Here is a 21,956-nt window from a genome sequence, read left to right as displayed (position 1 = left end):
TAATAAAATAGATCTGTGGTATGTCTCTAGATATAGGCATGTCAGATAATAATGAGATATAGATTAAAGAAAGTTCACGCTGTTTGGACGCACGTGTTTCATTATTAAGATCCTCGACCAACTAAAATAAAAAAAAACACAAATAAAACATGGCGTCAGAAGTAAGATCTTGATAATAATAATAAATAATAATCCATCATTTTTAAAGATACAGAAGCTACTTCGATATATTGTTCTAATTGTAGGTAAAATACAGGAAATTTCGCTGAAACGTTTCTTTTATAAATCGTTCCTGTGTTGGTTTTCAAACATAAGATTATAAAGTAATTTTATATTTATTTTCACTTCACGTATAATTGCATCAGTGTTTTTGTAGAAGTTAAACGGCGGGTAACATTCATCGGAGTTTATCTATTTAACTATACTCTATACTGTATACATGCTTACGTAAGTATCTGCCTATGCCAATATTGTATTGATGTCATTGACACAAAACAATTATGTTATGGAAGAAGGCGACAAGCGGTCTAACGAGCTACCTTTTGAGTTGCCGCCCTTTTGGTGGACATGACACTTCTTCGTTGTCGTAGTTGTCAGTAGAAGGTTTGTATTAATATTTGCATCAAGGTCTTGACTCTAGATTTATGTAGCTGTAATAGACACTTCATAAGCTGACCATAGAGGTCAGTGTTGCAATGACAAGTCTGTGGTCATACTCACAGTTTCACGCAGGGTAAGTATTGAGTCTTGACACTTATAGTAGATCTCCATATTTTTACTCATACTGTAGATGCATTTTACTTAATAGTATGAAATTGTAATTAATAGTATACGTAAAAGTATGAAATAGCCGTTTTATTGTAATAGGTACTTTGAATTGTCATAGAACCTTAATGGTTTGAGATTTTTGGGTGTTTCACCCAAACAATCGATTATAGACATTCAGTTGTTTTTTTATTCAGCTTAGACAAGATAGATGGATACTTCGAAAATTCAAGTGATTTTTGTATACGAGTTCCGACGCGGAATATCAATGTTACCTTTGGAGAGGGGACTGCTGATGAACGCACCGTGCGATTTTGGTTTAAACGTTTTCGTGATGGAAACTTTGATTTGAAGAACGAACTACGTGGAAGACGCCCACACAGGTGAAAAACAATGAATTGAAAGAGATGGTGGAATCCGATCCGAACCAAACTAGCCCTAACCCAGGAATTAGCAGCATGGTTTAACGTTATCTTACCAACAATATTGACTCATTTGCATCAAATCTGTGCATGCAAATGCAAAAATGAGTCTACCGTTCCAAACTCCGAACAATGATAGCAAAACTAGCAGTGAAACGGCCCCGACTAATCAATCGATCTTCGCCATTATTGCTCCATGATAACGCGAGACCTTATACAGCATGAGAAACCGTTTAAACAATACAGGAACTGCAATTAGAAACCATTCATCACCCTCCGTATTGGCCAGACCATGTTCCAACGGACTATCATTTTTTTCATGATTTAAAAAGACAAAAAGTTTTCTTCTCAGGAGGCAGTACAAAATGCTTTCACACAGTTTGTCGAATCTAGATCGCCACAGTTCTATCGCAAAGTCATAAATAACCTTCCTATTAGATGGCAGCAATGTATGGATAATAATGATAATTATTTTAATTAAATAAATTAGTTAAGCTACATAAACAACGAATTTAAATTTTTCAGTACAAATCGGCAATTTCATACTTTAACTCCTTTTAGTTACAATTACTATATTGAATATCGTAGTTTTTATGAATAAATTGTCAAAACAAAAAATAGACAATATTTATTTCAAAATCATGTTAATCTAATAAAAAAAATTATCAACATACTATATAAACGATTGTACCTACTGGAAATCAAACCCCTAGCCAACGATCCTCTCACTTGTAAGTTAGGTGATCATCAATATAATATTAGGCTTATATAAAGTTCTATAAAATTCAGCCGGTATTAAATAGTTCAGTTAAAATTGCAACTTTAACTGTGACTTTCCACTTACTCAGCCACAAAGACGTATTTGTAGCAAAGTGCGTGACTTTCGTAACTGTGACAGTTCGTGTCAGAACAACATTGTCTGACCTCGCTCTGATAGCAATTCGATTTACTGAAATTATAACTTAAAAGTGAAATTATTCTTTGTGATAAGTGTTATTAAATCTACTAATTAATTCATTTAATTGTCTAAATTCTTAGTGAAAATATCTAACTAGACGACAAAGACTAAAGAAAATCCTAAAATAAGTTTGCAATATCACGTGACAAACTGTTACAGCAACGACGATAGTATGATTTCATACGATCAAATCTCTCATTAACATTCAATCTTAAATATTTAATGAATTCGTATGGAATTGCGACCACTAGCAAACCAATTGTATTATGAATCCCTTTAAATATTTCATTCGTCATCTCATGCCATGTCTCCATAATTCCTACTGGGTCATTGAAAATCCAGTTATTATTTGAAATTGATAATAATTGATTTATCATTTCTGATATTGAAGTCAAAAGCTCAATCACCTTAAAATGGTCGTGACCACATCCACCACTTACGATTTCGTTGGTAAAGATCATTATCTGTAACTATTATCGTCCGCATTAAGCTTGGAATGGCTATCGTACATTTTGTACTCTGTATTTGGCATGTGAAATAGAAATGCAACGCCGAATAGAGCTTCTACTGATATTTTTGTTATATTGATTTATGTCTTTATCTTTGCTTTATAATCTTTATAATTACTATTTTTACATATATCTTTATAATTACAAATGCAGCACCTTTTTAGATATGACAAGAGATAGACAAGTCGTTTACCTGATGACAAGTAGTACAATACTTTCCAATTCCAACTCACGGACGAGTAAAAAAAGAAGGACCTTACATAACAGTGAAGCACACACTTACACTAATACAAGCCGATCGGCCGCCATTATGAGATTTGCCATCGTCTGACAGATCAGTTTGCGTCGCAATAAAATATTTTAAAAATGCCTTCGTGCGTTGTGAAAAAGTGTAAAAATGATACTATAAAAGTATTTGTGGCCATATATGAATATTTAAGGGAGATAAAATTGTGTAAATGGTATCCCCCTAACCGCACACAAACTAGCATAAAGGTGCTTCACTTGCTAATATCACGGCGCGTAGTCCTTCTTTTTTTACTCGTCCGTGTTCCAACTATACGCCACCGTCCAAATTTTTTGGAAACTCAAAAATTCTGTGCAACACCGCTTAGACGGTGACTAAGGTAGCCCAATAAATTGAATAGCTATAGCGTCCTTCGAAACAAAAACAATTATAGTTTTAATATCCTCAGTTCCTCTTTCAAATCTTAAGTTAAACTTAACATTTTAAATATCATTGTCATTAAAGAATCTAAAAAATAATCGAATTTGTCTGCCGTTTTTTACACGTGAAACAAGGTAAATTGACTGTGATTTAATTTTTAATAAATCCCTTTACTATAGTTTGTTGATCTTTTAGATATCCTGAGTACCAATTTCACATTTTCAATTTCCTAACTGCAATTCAATATCTGAAATATCATTGCTATTAATGAATGCAGATTTAATTTCTCGTATTCAATCATTATTGTCTCTAACATTTCTATGTATTGGAAAGGATGTGCGTCATGTAGGTATAAGTAGAGAACGCCCTTCCTTATTGCAAATTCTATTTTAATGGGACATTGAAGAAGTATCATTATATGGATAATGACCACTTAACGTAATAGCTGCCAGTGAAGTTGGAATGAATTGGATAGATTTAAGGTGATTTAATACAATTTCCATTGAATACACTCAATTAATTAATTAATTTTGCAATAAATTCTTCTTTTTCGTTAACTCTCTAAGGCAACCAATGCAAAATAGTATAAATATAAATTTAAGAGACTTAAATCAAATCATTGAAATATTCATACTTTATGATTGTGCGTTCATGTTATAATTAATTGTTTGCACTTTTTGGTTCTACTACATAAAAATTACTATTTTCATTGGCCATATCATAGTTACCAAAGGTCATAGTACAATTCTATCTAACCTTGTAGAAGAAAAACACAAGGTGGTATTGTTTGCGGATGATACTTCACTTATATTCAAAGTGAAACGAAGCCAAGTTTTATATGATGAAGTAAACAATGCTCTATCTGACATCGTGCACTGGTTTAGCGCCAATGACTTATTGTTAAATAGTCATAAAGCCAAATATATTAAATTTACCGCGCCAAATGTCAAAAATGTAGATGCGAATATTTTATTACACGGAGGGGTGGTAAAACCAGTGGAACCTGCTGTATTTCTTGGCATTACTCTTGATTCCATGTTGCAATGGGGCCCCCATATTGAAGGATTGGCGAATAGGCTTAGTTCTGCAGCATATTATGTGGTTAAGAAAATTAGACGGTTAACTCACATAGATACGGCGCGACTAGTATACTTTAGTTATTTTCATAGTATTATGTCCATTGGTATATTGTTATGGGGCAGTGCGACCGATATTTATACCTTCTTTGTGCTGCTGAAGAGGGCTATTCGTGCGATTTATAACCTAGGTCCTAAAGAATCATGAAGAGAAAAATTTAAAGAAATAAACATTTTGACTGTTCCTTCTCAATATATTTTTGATAATGTTCTATATTATGTTCAAAAGCACATTGAGGAATTTTCTAGAAACTGTGACATTCATAATGTTTACACGAGGAACAAACATAAACTTGTTATGCCTACTACTCGGTTGGGTCGTGTTAGTAAGACTTTTGTTGGGCGATGTATATGCTTCTACAATATGATCCCAGAAAATGTACAAAACAAATGTGTTACGAAATTTAAAAGAATTGTTAAAAAACGTTTGTGTGGGAAAGGTTACTATAGCATAAACGATTTTCTTAATGACACCACGGACTGGTAATAAAGCGAACACCCTCAGGCTCTTTAATTATAAATGTTTATTGTACGATATCACATTGTAATCCATATTTTTATATTTAAAAAAAAGCCTGCTGAGTTGCTTGCGCCCATTCTTCTCAGGTCTAAGGCAGTCTCCTTTGAATGGGTGGCAGTTTTTGACGTTCAATGAGGGATTTTGAATCCTATTTTCAATAAAAATATTTGAATTTGAATTTAAATTTTTTTGATTTACTCGTGTGAGGCGTTTAGTAATTGACGTTTGAGAATTTTTATTGCATCACTTTGCATATATTGTAATTGAAATGATTTGTAAATTTTATTGATAATAAGAACTTGTAATACCATTCTGTTTTGAAAAGAGCAACCTTAGAGTTTCTTGCTCGTTCTCCTCTAAGGAAATATGCCTTCCGAATGAGCTGTTTGAAAAAATTATATATTTCAAGTGTAATGCAAATTACCTACGAAATAAAATATTTTTGATTTGATTTGATTTGACTGCCTCAGTATTTATATCAGATTATGCAGAAATTGCCCGTCGACCTCCTTTAATAAAAAAAAATCAAATGAATCAAATCGAAGGAATTCTTCGGAATTTGAATTTATGTTAAAGTTTATCTATGGTTTTAAAGTTCATTTACAATTACAAAAAAGGAAATCTTAACTAAATATTTCAGTAAAAAACAACTATGCTGACAAAGTAATGATTAATGAACATCAAAAGTAAAATTGTTTTAAAGGTAAACAAATTCTTAAATATCTTATAGTTTATTATAAAAATTAATCAAGATACCAGTGTCAGTTATAATGGCAAGAAGTAATCGTGACTTATCCCCATCGCAGAAGGAAGCTACGTCCAATAAGAAATATCCCTCTAGATAGTCCCGTAACAGTAAACCTTTACGGCCATGACTCAATGGGTGTAATGGTAACGCCCAATCGTGACGTTGTTGTGCCGATAACGGACTCTTTCTATAAGACCTTGAAAACTTGAACTTTAGAAGCGTTTAAGCGTCAGATTGTTCAATTTAATAGAATACATTCAACTATTATTTTAAATGTATGATGTAAGCTCATTCGTACACATTCCTAAAGGACCGGCTGCGCTACATTCCTCTGATATTGCAAGAGAGCACAGACTGTACAGATCAATACCACCGTACGCTCGTGTGTACTAATAAACTAAATCATCTTATCTTTATTTATCCCATAAAAACGAATTGCTACAATATATGTTTAGACGTGGGTTTATCAATAGATATTGGCGAGACACTACTTCAAGCACATTCTGGCGCTCTATAATAATATGGAGTACTGCTCTCAACTCTGGTCTGGTACACCCCAGTACCATCTTAAACCATAGATATAAATACCGCGTGCACCGTAGGGCTATTCGAATAGTCTAGGATCCAGTAGTCTGTGAATAGCTCGATCACTTGGCTTCGTAGTGTCTTCTCCTACATTTATCACGGGGAGTGTTCTCAGATTACCAGTTCCTTATCTTCCATAAAAAAAAATAGTAAAAATCACAAAAAGCAATGCCTAATTCCAGTTTATTTCCGTTTATATTTCGATATAGTATTTTTTTCAATGTTGATATTGAAATACACTTCTTGGTTTTTCAATTTCACAAAAGAAAACAATTTAAAATTAAAATTAAACAGTTAAAACCTGAATTACAAAATCATTTACATTCTACGTAAGGCTATAGAGACTACTTGTTTCGTCCAACAGAATTTCTAAACGGGAACATATATTATATTATCCAACAGATTAAAGCGACATGGTTTACTCAAGATTATCTACATTGTAAAATCAGAATTGAATCGACCGCACTGACACATACAGTAATATACGTGAGTTTACTTCAGCTGCTGTCTCTATGAAAGAACATTACGTAAAGCCGGAGACATTTGAACGGTATTGTGAACACTGGCGTAGCGGAGACGACTCTTTGTGGCTTTCAGATGTCAATGGTGGTCAGAGACGGTCATGTTGAAGACAACGTGGGATCATTTACCCTTCTACTTCCTGCATATGCTTTACATACATTCAAATTAACTTCTCAATCGGTCACTAAAGGTACAATTAAAAGGCGGTAATTTACGCTTGTTGTTGTAGAAACGGAGTTTAACTAAGGGTTCTTTTTGTCATAAAATATAATTCTAGAGGCCTCGGAGTATTTCTTTTTGGAAAGTGTGTGCCTTTATGACCTGATAGCGTTAGTTGATATTTCGGAGAATGCTCTTTGAAGCCTGTTCTATATTTAAAAGCTGAACTGCGATTTATAATTGTTGATAAAAGATGTGCTTATTGCTACATAAGTTTAAAGCCTAAACCTTTCCAAAATAGGCGTGTAGAATGACTTATAGTACTGCATGTAAAATAATATTGAGAATATTCGATTCGGTTTGTTTGCATTTAAAAAAAATATTTAATAAGAAATTGTTAGACCACAAAAGTCAACATATGCGTAATCATTTAGAACTAATCTCAGTTAACATTGTTTTGTTTTTTAGCTTAAAAAAACTTTTATGCATAGGAATTGTAACGCTTAACTTCTTATTATTAAAAACTTGAAGTTGTAAATACCTAAATAAACATTCAATTATTTCAATATGTAAATAAATTAATTTAAAATTATACATTAAACAGGAAATTTGATGCATTGATCCCAAAAAACGGCGACGTACAAAAATATAAATGTGTGATAGAATACAAACCATGAAAGCCAACATCCTATGATAAAACCAAATTCTGAACCCTAAAAGTCTGTCGTTCGACCGTACATCGGTCAGTCAGAGGCTTGTTTCACATAAACACCAAGTGTTGGACTGCTACAATATTGATAAAAACATCATAGCAAAATTTCACAAATCCGCCTTAAAAATTAAAGAAACAAATTTATTCACGTTCGTAGCACCCTTCGTTGGACTAACACCTAGTCCGTCTCACACTTGAGCATTTTATCTGCATCATTCCATCGCATGTTAGACATAAAACACATGTTTATTCAATCAAGCTCGTCGTGGTCATCAAATGACAAATACCAAACCGCTAGCCAGTCTTAGGTATTACTACAGTACACTGTACAGGTATGAGGTAGTCACCTATCTCAGTGCCTCTGTTGGTGTGAGTGAGTGAACACGTGTCAACGTAAGCAAAAAGTGAGCGGGCTTAAATCGATCAAGTTTCAATATTTTTTATACGATTCCAACATTCACTTTATGTTACGTTAACTGGATGTAATTAATTGTAATTCTTGTATCAATGTGCTAATGTATTTACTTATTGAAAGTGCGTGTCCTGGTTTAAGTTTGGATTACGTTATAGTGCGGTGCTTACGGACGTAAGTAGAAGCTTTTCTTTAATTCTTCTGATCTATGCTTATATTATAATAATGAGGAATAATTTGTATAATTGAATGGATATATTTTTAAAAATAATAAATCAATTCAAGAACTATTTGACTGATCTAAGATTTCTATCACCAGTTCAATTATGGTGTATTATCTTTCAAAACATAGCCTTAATTTATTCAATAAATTTGAGATTCCTAACTAAATTTCATAAATATAAGTTGTTAATATTGTATTCAACTTGACCAGTGAAGAAACAATGTTACTTACGTGTATTTAGACGATGTTAGTCATTGCTTTAATATTATTGTTGAAATAGGTCAGGAACTTGCATATTGTAAATGGGCCTTTATATCAATTATACACTCACAAAACCGTGCAGTAAACGTCCTTTCGGAAAATAATTGAATTAATGTAAGCCTTTAATATTTGAAGTTCAATGTGCCTTGAAACTGGCTGAACGAATAGGGTTTCTGCGTTGATGTCTTTCATTATGCTAACTTAAACTATGAGTTTATCTTTTTGGTCAATACGCTCTTGATGAAGTGGTTGTGGTTCTCCAGAGGTTTTAATAAGGACAGTTGTAATAAGTTTTAAATCTACGTGCAAAAATATTGTTAACTAAAAAGTCATGAATTGAGGGATCATTATCCAGTATTGATATAAATATCCATGCTATATGTATTAGCGGTAAATGTCGAACTGCCTGTTTTACTCTTCGATGGTTATCGTACCTAAACAATTTTCATCTTGTGTAGCTATGGACATAGACTGGGGCAAGGCAATAGGCACAAATGGCATAGCAATTGTATAAAAAACTTTGAAGATTTCGGTAATTTAATATTTCCCACAATATTTATATTTCCCATTTTCTTCTCAAAAAATAATGAGATCATATAATGATCCTAAAAAGTTATATTATTCTTTTGCTCAGCAGCTGTATTTAAAATTTTTGATTCAATGCTCTCTCATATATTGCTTGTAATTAATTGGTGACATTAATAAATTCCGACAGTCAGATGTTCTTACATAAAGACAAATGTTAATAAAAGTATTCTAATCTAATGTTCTTTCTTCCATTTAAAAGTATGAAACTATTAAATTCAAACAAGTTTGAAATATTGGGTTATTGAGACTTAACATTTTATGTCTCAAAGTGGCCAGTGCAATTGCGATACCGTTTACAATTTTAAAATTAATCAAGAATCCTAAGAATCCTACATGTAGGAACGTCAAACACGATAAAAAATGCATAAATACTAGCTGACCCGACAGCCCTAGTTCTGTTCAAAATATTGCGGGTTACGATGTGTTACTTACTGCCAAAAAAACTGACAGTTACTTCAAATAACACTGTTACATTAAAAAGTTTATAATAAAAGTAGTCATTAAGTTTTTTTAAGTTTCTGCGCAATTTTCTTGATCGTTTAAAATGTAAGAACCATTTACGAAGTATTAGTAATCCTATACAAGAAAGATGAATGGAATCGGTAAAGCCGTTCTCAAATTATTGAGTGACCAGGGGAAATAGGGGTTCAACTGTTATATATATAATATATACATTTTATATTACACCTTGATTTAAAACAACTAGAGTACCTCAATAAAATTATGTAAAAGATTTAGTATCACAATGTTGTCAACTTACATTTACTCTGTCCATGTAGCTCTGTGAGTTTTGATATCGAGTAATTGCATTACGTTTAAAATAACTGCAGGGGATCATAAAGTTGAAATTAACACTAGGTAGCCTAACACGCGATATCGCTTGTGTTTTATTTTATAAGAGCTCTAGGGCTGTTAAGTTGATCGCTTTAACAGGATCCCGAGATGTTAGATATATGATACAAAGAACGGGATGTTTATAACGACCATTGAAATGGATTTATTGAAGCAAAAATGAGTAGGAAATGTTTTAATGGCAAGGTTTCGACGTTAGTGATGAGATCGATCTGTTTTTATCGATAGATATATTATAAGCTATAAAAAATTAAAGAGAATTTTAAGTAATCATTTCTTAGTAGGATTCGACCATAATTTATAATTACTTCGACTACTTATATGAATATTCTTCAAAATTTCGATAAATGGGTAAGCAGTCGTTGTACAAATGATTTAAGTCTCAAATCAAGTCAAATGACTCGTGCCAGATTTTGGCGAGACAACACGTCCTGAGGATGCCTCGTGTAGAGGCAAAACACATGTTGAATTATTTTTAAAAACAAATATTGGCGGAATTAACACTAAAGAAAACTTAAATCATTTGTATAATTATGGATTTCCGTAAAGTAACGCCTAATTCAATAAATTTTCTTAAACAGTCGTTGCTTTAATGTTTGCATGTTTTTATCAAATATTTTAAATTTATTTGACGACAATATCTGAGTACTCTCCTCCACCCCGCGCCTCTTTTTTCTTGATTCTTTTTTGTATAATTTGTTTCCTTGTTGTATTTCCCTTCCAAATACCTTTAATTTAATATATAATTATTTAAAAAGTGTGTATATTGGTTAGTTTTTACATAATAACAAAAACTATTTTACCTGTTTTTCAGTCGAAGTAAAACATAATATCGTGTTTAAACCACACTCATCGCTAATATACATATGTCTTACATATAATATTGAAGAAACACATTTTTAAAAAATTATGTAGGCATAAACTTTAATCGCCGTTTAGTTTTTGCATCATATACAGTTCAATAATTGAGTAGCCACGCATATCTCTCTCATATATATCTCATCAATCTTATCAATAAAAATTAACAAATATTTATAATCATTGATTTATCGATAGTTTATTATGGCGCGTTTTCGACCGCGGAGGCACGGGTTGACCTGAAGTGATGCTGTGACCGCGCGCTCTCCGCCCTCTATCTCGAAAACGGTTCACCGTATAAACATTTTTTTAAACAAAATTTGTAGAGAATTTTGTATTCTACAATATTGAAAAAAATACAAATGGCAAAAAACCCATAGGAAATGAGATATTTCCAAAAAAAGCGCAAAAAAACCGACTGTTGTGACCTTTGACCTTGAAATTTAATAGTTGCTTACACCCTACCATATTATGTAGGTTTTGAGACAACGTTTAGGGTGTCAATATACAAGTATTTACAGACTTTCAGATGGGTATCTCGAATTCCGAGGTGAACTTTCTATAATGACTGGACTACGCAATAAATAATACAGCAAACTGTATTATTTGTTTATATTGCATAGAATAAGAACTTTAGCAAATTTTCTTTTTATATTTGCTATTAAAGTAGATTATTACAGAAATAGTTAATTAATTCAGCGGACCCTCGCATCCTGTCTCTGATTGGTCGGCACAGAGTCTGTATCGATAGCAATAATTATGCAAGTCCTTGTTTCTGCAACATTTGTATAACTTTATCAACAACCTGTTCGTATTATTGAAATGATTCGGTCGTCGCGGTGTCATGCTCGTCCGCCCACCTCACTCGCCGGGTTCTTACGAAACTTGAATTGAAAGTACTCTTGTTCTGACAAAAATCAATTTATAGCAACAACGGCAGCATATTGTTTTGATTCGCTGAATGATGATTGGAATAATCTGAATGTCGTAATTTTTCACATCTGGGTTGACATATTGTGTGGGCTTTGATCAATTCACACGATCCATGTTTGATGAATTTTAGTATATATTCACGTTAACTCTTTGTATTTATTGACAGGTTTGTGAAGATTTGTGCTCGTATTCATTTATTTGAAAGTAATGCGTATTTTTTTTTTTAATTTGATTTTAGTATGTTTTTTTATTTCAAATACTTATATATTTATACCCCACCACTCTTACTACTAATATCATATAAAACCTTACAAACTTCTCCATAAATATGCTTACGACATATTACTATGATATAATTTGGTAAATAGAGAATTATTATTTTTCGACCCCAACTAAGATAAAAAAGATATTTTCAGAAATTTGTGCAAGAAGGAAAATGTAACTATTAAAAGAAATATATCTTACAAGTGCAAGAGCAAAGCTTAACCCAGAATCGCTTTTTTCATATTTTAATTGCTTATGTTCTGGCCTAGATTCATGTCATAACTATGCTGCCCATATTATGGTCATTAGCCATATTCTCATGCCATGGTATATCGCTGGACTTTTCACAACTTCTTATGATTTTTTTTTAGCAGTTATTAGATATTTAATGTTTTAACACGGTTCGTAAGGCTCACTGAAATGGCAATGCTCTTGCGGCGGCGTCGTGTGCCGGGCTATCTCCTTCCCTCAAATATGTGCGAAGGGAACGATGTCTGGTCCATGCGTCATCATGTGAACGGGTGCTGCTTGTGGTGGCAGGTCGACCTGTTATAGTTAATAAATCATTGTATTTGTTGGATGCTATTACTAATTGTGACAGTAATCACAGCCATCATGTTGACACCAGGTGACCTATACGCTCGTTAGTCCTCCTTTTCCATAAAGAAACGAGATAATTAATGAAAAAGAAAGTTATTATAATCCCGCGTCTGTTTGTTTTGTTGCATTAAAACAGCAACACATTGTATGCCTGAAATAAATATTTAATTATCTGCTAATTACTGTGCCTCTATTGTTTCGTTGGCGATTCGTTCACACAATTGTTGTTGTCGCTAGACAATGTTGGGAGTTGACCTCAAGAATCCCATGTATTTTTATATGGAGATCGTGTGTATTGTAAATTTCGATAGTAAATGAACTTAGACAATATAGATTTTAAACCTTATAAGGAACCGTACAGACTACAACGTTGCCCTTCCATTATTTAGCTAAAAGAGAACCGCTGTTTTAGTTAAGGAGGCCTTTAGCGATTAAGATTTACCAAGATATGGTGACATTACATTTGTTTAGATATTACTATGTTAGGTGCATCTTGCAATGTCTTAAAACTTTCGCTTGACACGTTTTTAAAAAAGAAAAAGTAATTCTAAACATTCGTTTAATCTGAGTTGTTAATACAATTCAATCAAATAGACATATTAACTAAGTGGTGGAAATAACTAACAAAACATACTAACAAAATACTTCTATTTAAATAACGAAATACTAACACATACTAATAAATAAAATTTAGGGAAATACCAATGCATAGATATAAGGGAAATTAAGCTATAAATCAGGGTTTCCCATTTGCCGGGTGCCGGACCATCAAAATAAAATACCTCGTCGCAACATTCCCGCCTTATTTTGGATTTTTAATAAAAAATTAACAAAACAGCTACATAGTTCGCACTAAATCTTAGTGAATAAATAGGCGATGACAAAGTGTGTAGTATTAAAATAAGCATTTTACTATTAATAATTGTGTATTATTTTGGCTTGGGCTTAAAAGTAAGGTGGGTCACGATGGGGCTGTGTGAAGATTACCGGTCTATAAGAATAATGTTTGAAAAATACTGATCTAAATAAATGAAATAAATACAATAATGTTTTATTTTTTTATTTTCAGATGGACATTCAAAAACTTGAGGAATGAGATTACATCGGTGTTTTAATTACCGGGTAAGTTGAATTATTTATTTTTCATTTACATAAAGCTGTATTTATGTAAATATTGTTAGTTATATTCATATCTACGGGGTTTTCACGAATGTCACGAGCATCTTTTAAACTTTATTGAAAAGAAATAGTTTAATAATTTAATAATTATTTTACAGTAGGCATATCATCCTTTATAACTCGACGATATTTAGTATTTATTAATGCAAATGTTAGGCTTGGGTCTATAAAGGTATCTACTGGTGCTCGGAGAAAGTATTGGTTATTAATAACACGTCCTTTATTATTATTATTATACACTTTATTACAACTTAATATTATTATTATATACATTTTGCGCTTGATGTTTTTCGTGTTTTTTTTTTTAACTTTTTTTGTCGCTTCGCGTGCGATAAATATTTCTTTCAAAGTAAGCCATAGCCCCGTTTAATATTCAGACGAGACAGCCATAAGTGTTTTAAAGAGTCAGATGATACCAGAGTTATTCGAATTTTGTTTTACGTTATTGACTCATTATATGAATCAGTTTGTTAAAGCAACAGTTGTTCTGTCATTTATCTAGGGAAGGATTAGGCAAACGAGAATTGCATTCATATCCATATGGTATGAGTATCACATATACGGTTATAACTATTATATTTCAACCTTGTCTCCTGAATATTATTGAATTAAATATTGAAGGCCTCGAAATTTCCTGACAGCTTGCTAGGTTTTTTTGTCAAATTATACAAATATGTGATAAAAAGGTTGGTGTACTCAATAAGGCAACACAAAACTTCCCTTCAAGATACCGCCTGCAACTACATAAGGCACAAATTTGGCCCAACAGAGTACTGTCGTCACCTCTGGATGGCCGCTCTCCAGTACCACTTCTTCCATTTTATCGCAACGAAGAGCGGTTATAGTCATCGACAATTTTATATATATATTATCGACTGTTTATATGCTTACAATCCTTGTTATTGATTACTAATCTGAATAAATGTATCTATACAAAAAAAGTATGAGCTATACGAATAACTCTTCTGAGTTTCATACTAAACAAATGCGTCATGCCGAAAAAAACTTGTTGAACTGTAAAGAAATATAGTAGTTCAAATTAACTATGCAGTGTTAACTATAACCAACAGCAAGCATGGACAACCTAAGAATAAGACTTAAGCTTGTCTAAAAACACCTTGTTTGCGTGTTTTCTGATAACGCTTTGCCTTAACTCTTTGGCGTTGCATAGTGGTGTAGACTCAACCGTAAATATAGCAGGGGGAAATCAGAGTTGTTCGTGTTGATACCAGCAGCCAAACTCCACCACCGAACATAACGTCAATATGAGATATTCGACCCGTATCATGTTGACGTCTGGGGGCCTACTCCTAAAATCGATATTCGATTTATCGTGGCATTAGTCGTGTCGAATCCTACTCTTAGTTACATCGTATTCAATGTTGAAACGATGATTGAACGAAGCATTATTCGATATTATCGGTCCTAACCTTACTCTTAGTTGAAAATGTCAGAGACGAATATTCGAACTTGACAAATAATCAAACGTCACTTTTACGATAATCTCAACGACACCTACTAGGCTGTCGTTGCTATTGTCGTTTCAAGTTGTATAGATATATTTGTCATACAATATACATACTTAATAAATATAATTAAAATAATTATATGTGATTTACTTCAATTAACTGGATTTTTTACTACGTAGTAATTTAAGTCATTTTGTTGATCGTTTATGCGTAGAAATTAATGCAAATGGCCGCCTGAGAAATAGGAAGTCGACGAGTAGGGTTGAGTTACTTTTTTTATATTTTATTATCCGCAAGTTTTGTATTATTTATTCAATTTTAAATAGTCATATTATATTCATTACATAATTTTTTAATATTTATATTTTGTGTAAATGATGCAAATTGGTGGTGCAGAGTCTGGCATGGTCCTTAGCGCCTAAATTATGTTTTGACTTTTGACACTTAACAGCGACATAACACAGATAATATTTAGTTTTTCAAGGTTTGCGCATAATTCATTCACTCTAACATATTAGTCTATGGTTACGATGTTGTTACGATAAACGATATCGAATACGAACATTAGTTAGAGTAGGGTAGGTGCGATATATTCGGGGTATTATCGTATCGTTCCGAATATATCGTTGTCGATTTTGCGAGTAGACCTCCTGGTATTCTCTACCTTCCTTCTCGAACTTCTTACTTTGCACCGATTCTAATTAGGGAGCTTACCACTTGGAGCATATTCCCAAATTAAAAGCTGGCACCACATGTGTTGATCCCTGGTGTGTTCTGTACGGGGCGGTTGTCTCAACACTTCCCATCGCCTCAGGCTGTTTCTCGTTTGCCCTTTCTTATTTAATAAATTATTATCTATTACCATTTTACTACGTTAGAAGTATTAAGTCATGAGTATGCGGTTAAGAGGGCTTTCCCTTGGATACATGTATTAGGTTCTCACGGACTATTGTGGTTGATTTATATTACAATAGTGTAGAATTACTGCTTTAAGCTTTATTACTTTAGAACAGTGATAATAAGAAGATTTCTGAAATGTAAAAACAAAGGTTACTTTATTGGTATTTTAACATCTCTAACTAGAAGAATTTATGTTTAAGAACCTTATATAAATGATACCAAGGAAAACATGTAAAAACTCTTTACGCAAAAATAATTATTGTTATTGTTTTTAAGTACGCGGATACAACATATAAATCAAAATAGTGCTTCTAATAAAAATCGTTATATCAAAAAATTATTATTCTCAGTTGAAGTTAATACTATATATATATATATATATTTCTTATTTTTGCCAGGAGCATATTTCATGAATTTAAGGTATCCATAGACTAGCTAAACCAATTAAATTTACATTTAAATGGGCAATAATTCCACAGAATCTATTGAATTAATTCATAGACTCTATCTCAAAGTCGCCGTCTTATCATAGAGCAACTATTTCTATTATATCAAAAGCATTGATTGGCAAGAGATATGCTTATTCAGTTGTTGCTTGTTATCAACGTGGGTTGGGCATCATATTCTCAATGTAATGAATTACGATGAAGCCAGATAAAGTGGTTAATTCTCAATGTGTAGAAAAAATAACATATAAATAATAATAAAATTGAATTAACAGTTGTAATAAACAAATTTAATTAACAGTTGTAATAAATAAATCGAATTAACAGTTGTAATGCTCGCGTATTGCAAGTGTGCATGGCTCACAGAGATCACTTATCATCATATAAGCTGTATGCTCATTTGCCCTTCTATTCCTCTAAAAATATATGAGTACCAAAGGGGTCCTTTTCATAGTTATGCGTACAATAAACAACTGCGCACACAATCACGCTCAACAATTGTCTGAAGTAGAACTCTGCCTACGCGTCTAGATAGAGTTTTCGTTCAGTTGTGTTTCGATCGCGCTTTGAATACAACGCCACGCATTAACATAGTGTTTAGTGAATTTTTTCCCAAATAACAGCATATCCAAACTAATGAGCGTATACAACAAACAATGATAATTACTGCCATGAAATAAGGTGTTTATTCAATGAATGTTATCTGTGTAAGTTAATGTATATACACACCGGCGCTCAGATATTCTTTGACGACCTTTTAATAGGTGATAGTCTTGTTGTTAATTGTGTGTCAATGTAGCCGTGCTATATCTTCATGCCGTTTAGATATATATACCACAGTGGCGTCCATTGTTGGGCTTTCAAGAATCCGAAGCGGCGCTGCAAGGCGTAGCACTTCCGACCGGATGAGGCGTCTTTCTTGTCGAACTTCTTGTCATTAAATGATCAGTGTTGAATCATCAAATCAAATTGACATAAAGTTCTATTTACTACATTAAAACAATTTATTATACACGCTAAACCGATGAAAAATTGATTTCTCTAGTAACGCATTGTTTAAAAAAACTTTAATCATAAAAATATTGTACAATTGTTTGACAGTGAATCAATTTATTTGTTTATAATGTTGTAACTAAAATTAATCTTATTTAATAGAATTTCGTATTTGGAATATAGTGTAGACATAATGTCTACGATGTTAGAATGGGCCTACTATTTGAATGTCGCAACCTAATTATATAGAATTGCATGTAAATTCATGTGAACAATTGCACTTTCCAGCTTTAGTGATAAATAACTGTGATAAAAGCGGTCAAATGACAAGGGATAGTTATTGTATATGTTTGTTGTTATATATTTCCTGATATAATTGTGTGCGTTCAGGTCGTAGGAAACGCCTCACAGTCTATGTGTGAGTATGGATCTTATTTGCGTCAGAAGGCAGAACAGATTAAGACAAGAAAACTTTCTTAAGGATCGCTTGGCTTTGTGTAGAGATATAACATCTTCATCTGCGCCTTTATCATTGGGACTCCTTGGGGGGTTTCCTTACTCCTGCCACCGAATCCCAGATCATCTGCGTGTGTGTTAGTACAACAGATTTGTAAAATGTAAACGGCGGTGATCACTTAGATACTATCCGCTCACTCGTTTGTCCTCCTATTTCATAAAAAAGAAAAATTTACTTAACATTACTATACTACTTTGATGATATTAAAAGTTTCGACTATCCAAACAACATCCAGCAACATCTTACAAAGGCTCCGAATTGCGGAAAAAGTGAACATTTTTAATGGTGTTATAAGCGGAGTAGATCACCTTCTCTCTAGTAAACCATAACTGTTTGGTGATGACCAAAAATAACGTACATATAAATAAATTCTAAATTTATGTAAAAGAAACCAGAACAACATTGCAATTAAAATGTTACTAGTAATCCTAATAAAGTAATCTTCCTTCGCCCAAGTTTCATATTTAGTAATTATAATTTTTATTATATTATAATAAATAAACCTATAATTCTGACAATTCTACCATATTTGGGTAATAATTAATTAGGAATTACATTTTAACTTATCCCAATCATTACACCGGCTTTTTATTTGCGCCTTGACGTGGCCTCTCCAAATCCCCTCCTCACATTCCTGTAGTTGCGTTTCTGATCACCTTTAAACAAACAAAGAAGATCATATTTATTAGAATGTGATAGTTTGTACGTGTAGTGTACGAGTAGCACTGACCCGAAATTGATTTGCCTTGGTAACCTCAAAATTAATAATCAACGTAATTTTATATTGTAATTTACTAACTTCTAAAACTACAATTACAATCATCTAACTGTAATATTTATTGAAAAATAGTCAAATGTATAATTTTATACCACAACGTTTTTAAAATTAGCTGCAATATTATGAAAACGCATTTCCTGCGAGATATCGATTAAAACAAACACAACAATATGTATCCGTATCTCCACATAACACAGCGATAAAACCATTACCTTTCTGTAATGGATTTATATTATCAAATTGCTAAATTAACAAGTTTCAAAATTAAATTATCTATTGGCGTACGGCATTAAACCTACTGCGTGGCACTCTTGATTAGAAATTTATTATTAAGGTTGCGTATCATAAATAACTACTTATCCATGAACAGTGCTCCGCGGGTGGTTCGTAAACCCATGTTATAAAACATTGAGGCTTTAAACATGTCAATCATAAATTTAAAAATAAATTTAAATAACTTCTTAACAACCAAGATTACTTCCTCCCTTCTTACTATTAAATGTGTGCATTTATTATAAACTTATTATGATTACAAGCAACTTAATAAGAATTAAAAGAAAAGAAAGATTGAACTAAAGTAAATTTACAAATAAATAAAGTAAATTAAAAATTATTCGAATAATGTATTATTATATATATTCAAAGGCTCTTCTATACTCGTATGACTACAACAGTCTTATGAAGATGTATGACTTATGTGAAGTATTGTATAAATGATGTTTAAGAGTGCCAGTAAAGCAATTTCTTTTCTATTAGACCCATTTATTTCGAAAGCTCAATAAAGACGACTATCGCTTCAATGAATGAGCAATATTTGCCTCTATTTGGGCTACGCTTATCATGACTAAGATAAAACACAATTTAGTATCTTGTACGTTAGATAACACACAAAATGAACCACATTAAATGATCTATCAACATTACCGGCATACCTATTTCGTCACACCTCTCATACCGACACCACATTCCATACTAACTCCGAATACAGCGTGCCCATAACTCCTCTCACTACAGGATAGAGTAAGACAGTCCAATTAAGTGTCATGTAATTTGGATAATTAGATGTCACGGAATTATAATCGTTTGAATGTTGATTTAATGTGGTGTTACCTCATTTACGATTGATACGAATTCAAGGTTTCTAATTATTTTATTTATTGAAGGAAATACTATTTTATGCGCGCTGAACACAATATTCCGTTGATATTGAATGAGATGTGTAACGCTTGAACGCGAAATGTCGTGTCAATATGTCGAGTGATCCATATGACACCATATTATGGTACAACGATTGACGGAGTTTCTTGTTGGATATTTAACAAATCTTCAATATTTTTTTTTATATTTCAGTAACCATATGTCTATTGTTTCATTTTAAGTGTACGAAGCACATGTTGATTAGTAACAGAAAAATTTTCCAGAGATTTTATGAATATAAACAAAAATTAGTTCGCGCCTGCACTCACCGCTAAATTACACGATTGCATTACACTCGAAATACTGAAATAGCACTCAAATGTTCACATACTGCGATTCACAGTGAGATTTGTCTACGCCCTGGCTATTACAATGCAGTGCAGCTCAGGACTTTTGAAAAACTCAAAAATTCTGAGACGCTCGTCACCTTCAGACGTAAGATGTTAAGTCTCATTTGCCCAGTAATTTTTAGCTACGGCGCCCTTCACACCGAGACACAATAATGATTACACATTCCTCGTGTGGTATTTATAGATAGATAAGACATAGATATCTTCATAACACCATGTAAACCACCTAAAAGGCTGGTAACTGTCCTCTTTTTGTGATTCCACGAGTGTTGTAAGATGTCATAGAATCATTATTTAGTACCAGCAGGTGACGAGTACATCAGTACAAATTATCTCGCGTCGCGCATATTGTTTTACTATTTACACACTAATAGAAATTCTAACTCGTCACAACCTATAGGTACTATCGGTCCAAGAGAACGACATATTACTTAATACGATCCAAGACTCGGATGCAAATATTTACATTTTTTTAAATGTTTGCACCTACCAGGATTGTAAACATTCGAAATTCGAAAAGTATATAATTAGATTTAGTAATGAAATTGTAAAAAAGGTATCGCATTGGCCAACGGCTAGACCTCCTTTGTTATTCAAATTTATTTATTTTTACCGGCTACTATCTAGGTATTCCCATTAATAACGTGTAATTTAGATTTATAAATTTGCGATGTAGATTTTGATTTTACGATTGAATTACCTTAACTACCAGATTGTATCTTAAGCTGATACTATTCTAAGATTATTCGATATTAATATTAAAAATATAAACAATAATGAAGATATAAGATAAATCAACTTCTATTGAAACTGAATATAATGTAGAGTATTCATAAAATATTTTTTGTTTAGATTTCACAAACATAATATTTACTAGCCCGGAGCCAAAGTAATGTATAGAGCATTTTATAAGTGCATTATTCAAACAGGCTTCTTATAAGAAGTGGTTATTCATTTGTAGAAGTTGGTTTTATGTTGTAGCATTTAGCAACGCTATAAATATGTCCAAACAAATCGACTTTTTGCTCAGGGCTATTTTAAAAGTGGCAAGCAGTCTTATCGAGAAATCGATTTATACATTTTATATTGTTTGGGATAAACATCTCGAAACATATTTTCAACTCTTTTACGATTTTCTGTTTAAAAGTGTTTAGATAATAATATGCTTTCATTTATGTTAAATAGTACTTAATAGGGCTTGCGATTTGAATAGACTTTCCTTTTATCAACAAAGAAACGGGTGCTCAAATTCTATAAAAAAATAATGCATAATATAGACAATTAAAAGAATAACTAACAGGTTAGTTAAATATAACTAAATATATTCTTGAAACTCTTTGATATTAACATGTTATGGTGCGTTTGCAGAAATTGGCGAGAGTAGATGAATATCTAAATAGCCCATTGACAGCATCACAATTAACTGACATTCA

The 21,956-nt window shown here is 32.4% G+C and overlaps 1 protein-coding gene across 4 annotated transcripts in view; it reads left to right on the top strand.

The window, feature by feature from the left end:
* LOC126965627 (cadherin-99C) overlaps window positions 1-21,956 on the top strand; it is a 222,660-nt gene that overhangs the window by 117,627 nt on the left and 83,077 nt on the right. For 3 of the 4 annotated variants that reach the window (XM_050809296.1, XM_050809293.1, XM_050809294.1), the window contains one exon: window positions 13,764-13,816. The gene's annotated coding sequence lies outside the window, so the exon portion shown is untranslated. Of the gene's footprint in view, window positions 1-8,045; window positions 8,290-13,763; window positions 13,817-21,956 lie in introns of those variants that run through there. The other variant, XM_050809295.1, reaches the window with a different exon arrangement.

This window comes from Leptidea sinapis, chromosome 8 (assembly GCF_905404315.1).
Source record: "Leptidea sinapis chromosome 8, ilLepSina1.1, whole genome shotgun sequence".
Classification (NCBI taxonomy): Eukaryota; Metazoa; Arthropoda; class Insecta; order Lepidoptera; family Pieridae; genus Leptidea; species Leptidea sinapis.
This window is presented reverse-complemented; position numbering and strand designations above follow the sequence as displayed.